The sequence below is a fragment of the Marmota marmota genome, unplaced genomic scaffold (genome assembly GCF_001458135.2).
Source record: "Marmota marmota marmota unplaced genomic scaffold, marMar, whole genome shotgun sequence".
NCBI classification, from domain to species: domain Eukaryota; kingdom Metazoa; phylum Chordata; class Mammalia; order Rodentia; family Sciuridae; genus Marmota; species Marmota marmota.
The window spans coordinates 159,611-164,655 of record NW_026000256.1 but is presented as its reverse complement, the minus strand read 5'-3'; positions in this window follow the sequence as shown (position 1 = coordinate 164,655).

Here is a 5,045-nt window from a genome sequence, read left to right as displayed (position 1 = left end):
GGTTGGGGGCTGTGGCTGTAGCTCAGTGGTAGAGTGCTTGCCTACATGTGTGAGGCACTGGGTTTGATCCTCAGCACCACTTAAATATAAACAAATAAAGGTATAAAAATACAATAACATCATTAAAAAATGGCTGGGGATGTGGCTCAGTGGTTAAACATTTCTGGGTTCAATTCCTGGTACAAAAAAAAAAAAAGTCAAAGCAGCAGGTGTAGTGGCAGATGCCTGTAATCCCAGCGGCTTTAGAGGCTGAGACAGGAGCATCACAAGTTCAAAGCCAGCCTCAGTAACTTGGTAAGACCCTAAGCAACTTATTGAGGCCGTGCTTCAAAATAAAATATAAAAAGGGCTGGGGATGTGGCTCAGTGGTAAACGCCCCTGGATTCAATCCCCAGTATCAAATATAAATAAATAAAAGTCAAAATAAACTCAACAAAAAAAGGTAAAGATAGTTTCTTTATCTCTATCAGTGCTCCCTTCCTTCTTCCCTCCTTTCCTCTCTCCTTTTCTTTCTTGTGCTGGAGATTGAACCCAAAGCCTTATGCATGCTAAGAGAGCATTCAAGAGCTGGGATTGTGGCTCAGTGGTAAAGTGCTCGCCTAGCACGTGCAAGGCCCTGGGTTCGATCCTCAGCACCACATAAAAAAATAAATAAATAAAACAAAGGTATTGTGTCCAACTACAACTAAAAAAAATAAATATTAAAAAAAGAGAGAGAGAGCATTCTACCTCTGAGCTACACCCCAGCCCTATTTTTAGTAACACCTTTAACTAAGGTAAAATTTATATAAATAAATTTATAAAATTATATATATTCATAAATTTATAAAATTATTATAAATTTATAAAATTCACCCTTTTAAAATTGTACAGTCCAGTTGTTTTTTTTTTTAGGATATTCACAGAATCACATAATCATTACTACTATCCGAGTCTACAATATTTTCATCACTCTGAAAGGGAACCCCATACAATTAGCAGTCAGTCCTCATTTATCCCTAGCTCCAGCCAACCATTGATCCATTGTCTATCTCTATGGATTTATTTCTTCTGGATATTTCCTGTAAATGGAATCATACAATATGTGGTCTTTTGTTTCTGTCTTCTTTCTCTGGGCATAGTGATTTCAAGGTTCATCCACATACTACATTTTTGGGGGGGGGGTACCAGGGATTGAACCCAGGGGTACATAACCACTGAGCCACATCCCCAGCCCTTTTAATTTTATTTTGAGACAGGGTTTCACTGAGTTGCTTAGGGCTTCACTAAGCTGCCGAGGCTGGCTTTGAACTCATGATCCTCCCTCAGCCTCCCAAGCTGCTGAGATTACAGGTGTGCACCACCGTGCCTGGCTGGCTGGCCTCTATAGGTTTTGATATGAAACCAGATTTTAATTTTTTTTGGCAGGAGATACCAGGGATTGAACCCAAGGGCACTTGACCACTGAGCCACATCCCCAGCCCTATTTTGTGTTTTATTTAGAGACAGGGTCTCACTGAGTTGCATAGCACGTTGCTTTGAACTCACGGTCCTTCTGTCTCAGCCTCTTGAAGTGCTGCAATTACAGGTGTGTGCTACCACGTCTGGCTCAGATTTTAATTTTATTGAGAATCCTTTTATGTGAGAAATGTCTTCATTCTTTTTTTTTTTGTTTTGCAGTGCTGGGGATTGAACCCAGGCATGCTCCACCACTGAGATATACCCCCAGACCTTTTTATTATTTTTAAATTTTTTTTAACTTTAAGACAGGGTCTTGCTAAGTTGCTAAGCCTCTGGAGTAGCTGGGATTACAGGTGTGTGTCCATGCTTGGCTTCTTCACTTTCTTTTTTTCATAATTGTATTGGACTCTGAATTTTGACAGTTTGGTTATGATGTGTATTGGTATGGGTCACCTTGAGTTTATTTGATTTGGAGCTCTTTGGACTTTTAGATCTGCAGATTTCTGTTTTTCGTCAATATTTAGCCAGGCAGTTGACAAATCTTCCTTCTCTACTTTTTTCTGGTTTTGGGCCTCAAGATCAACTGGAAGGAAGAGCTAAGGACTTTCATTGGTCTCCCCTGGTCATTCACATGGCCTTCTGAAGACTATTAAGAGCTTTTCAGAGTGCTGTGGACAAGCTTGTTCCTTAGTCTTTCTTTTCAGGCCTTTTGATTAGTCTTTTGTTTGTCACACTGTTATACATCACCTCAGGCAGCACCAACCAAAGCCTTTGTCTGTGAATGTTTTCCACTAATGTGTCCCCAAGTAGTGGCTTCAGTAGCCTCTGAGCCCCCTCCCAAGACTGTCAATGGATGAACTCTCCAGCTGGCTCTCTGCTCTGACAATTGGCCTTCTTGCCGCTCTTGTCCTTGGCACTCACCTGCCACATGTAAACCAGACACTTAGGAGTCTATTCATACTGATTGAATGGCAACTGAATCCTCCATTTTAAAATTTATTATAGCATTTATCCTAATCACCACTGTCACTCTGACTCTTGCCGCAGTCTGTATAATTGCTGTTAGTAAAATGCTTATAATCTATACTGTCATTATTATAATAATGATTACTAGTATGCTTAACAGTATGCCATTTCACTGGTCACCAGGGAACAACAGGACTGGTAATAGGTGTGGCTTTTCAGAGTGGCACTCTTTATGTCTAGGCTGTGTGAACCAGACAGTGCTGGCCCTGGCCCCACACTTCAGTGCAGGGAGGTGGCTGCTCATCCTTGAGCTCTCAGCAGCCTTGGGGTTCAAAGCCAGGGCTCCTGACAGCTCTTGTCATGCTGCTTTCTGATTTACTTTAAGACATGTTCTTAGACTCTAGACATGCTCAGAGAAAGGAGCCAGTATCATATCCATGCCAAAGGGCACTTGGAATGGTCCTTTACTTCTCACCTGTCTCCCAGCATGCACATTAGGGCCTTGGTCTCAACCTCCTCAAGCCCCACCTCTTGGAAGGATTTTTGTTTCTACCCCTACCAATCTGGGTGCCAGTAGCTGAGCTGTGTTGGTGACATGTCCTGGAGTATGAAGTGAGGGTTTGTGTGAGGTGCACCTGCTGTGAATGGAACTACCATGAAGTCACATTTAGAAGACAAAGCAACACTGTCAGTGCTGACAATGAGTGTGTCAATGACCCCAATACAAGAAAGATGTTTACAGCTATAGATAGTAGGAAGGGAGTGGGAGCCATTTGCCTGATGCCATGCCTGGGGAAGCTGCAGGGACAGGACAGCCAAGGCAGCAGTGCTTGGGGAGCTAGTCTGCCTGGTGGAACTTGCCACAGTGATTCCAGGGCCTGGCTGCTCTAGAAGTAAAGCAGGTGAAGCAGGCCTATAGAGAGGGGACAGCTACATAGGCAGATGCCCCCCCAGCAAGATTCTAGCCTGTCCTGGTGTGAAAAAAAATGATGGAGCCAGGATATGGCTGGGGCACAGGGGCAGCCTGCCACCCAGGCTCCTCTCCCCAGCCCAGCAACTATCCAGGATAGGGGATGAACACTAGCACCAGGAAGAGACGAGGCCTGGGCATGCAGGAAATCTGACTTGCAGAACTTTCAGAGACGAGACTGAGAACTTGCTCAATGTGACACCCAAACATGAAGACCTAGCAGTGAGGAAAGGCAAACGGGCAGCATATGTCTAAGAGTGGAGGGGGGGAGCCAGAAAATGAGTATGAAGCTCAGAGAGGTAGAGGCTGGATGGAGGTGGCCAACTGTCTCCAGAGCCAGAGAGGAAGGGAAGCTTTGAGTGGGCAGAAGTGAAGTGGGTCAGTCTCCACACCAAGTCCAGAGCAGATGGAACCCAAAACATGCAGCCCAGGATCCATGCCATCAGGAGTGCCAGGACCAGCGACCTGAGGGCAAAGCTTCCAGAGAGAAAGCTCAAGCAGGGCCTCAGGAGCAGCCATGGGGGCCAGATGATAGTATCTTACAAGGGCCAGGCACAATGGCACACGCCTGTAATCCCAGTGACTCTGGAGCCTAAGGCAAGAGGATCACAAGTTCAAAGCCAGCCTCAGCAACTTACTGAGTCCCAGTCTCTACATAAAAACTAAAAAGGGCTGGGGATGGAGCTCAGTGGGATAGCATCCTTGGGTTCAATCCCTAGATCCCCCCTCCACTAAAAAAGTAAGGACCAGGTAGGTGGCTTAGGGCCTCGGATACTGGACATAGCCAAGCTCCTCGGAAAAAAGCAAGGCAAAGCAGCTGGAAACATGCCAGGGTTTGATAAAGGCAGATGCCACCCAAACTAAAGGCAGGTTGGAATCTGGGAAAACACCATCTGCAGAGAGGAGTGGATTGCCACAGGAAGCCCTCTCAACTGGCATGCCCTGGAAGTACTGGCGGCAATTGGGAAGGGTCCTCAGGGCAAGGTTCAGAGTGGCCAAGCACATCCCCTCTCTGGAAGGAGAAGTCTTCCACTCAGGCACACCTATGTATGAGTCTTGAGCTCCAGACCCACCCTTGGGATGGGCAGAGGATGACAAATTTAGGTCATCACTGGACCTAATGTCTGTGTTAATGACCTTGAAATGTGCAAGGCAAAGTATAGCTGAGGGTGGGATGTCCTCCCAAGGAGAAGGTGGGAGTGGGGAGTCAGATTGGTAGAGGAAGAAACAGGTTTGTGTTTAAGTTAGGAAAACTCAAAGATAGAACTTAGCTCTGGGTGGGAAAGGGCAACTGAAGCTGATGGCTGGGGAGGCCTATGCAGTTACTGGGTACATCAGCTACAGCCCCTCCCTCCTGGGCAAGCTGGGTAGCTCATGTAGTGAGTGTAGTTCCCTGCAGGGTGGGGTGGGCAGCAGAGACAGGAGCTCTTCAGCTAAGGTCTTGTTCAGTCAGAACAAGCCCCGGCTTCTCACTGCATTGCGTCCCCTGGGCTCTGGGGTGGTGGGCAGGGGCAAGGTTGTGACTGGCCTGAGCCTCAGCTCCATGCTGTAGTCAGTGTGACCCAGCCCAGGACTCTGAGCTGCTTGCCTGGCACTTACAGTAGTTTCTGGGCACAGTAGCTACTAAGACTGGCACCTAGGTTTCAAGCCCCATGGGGGCCAGGTGGGG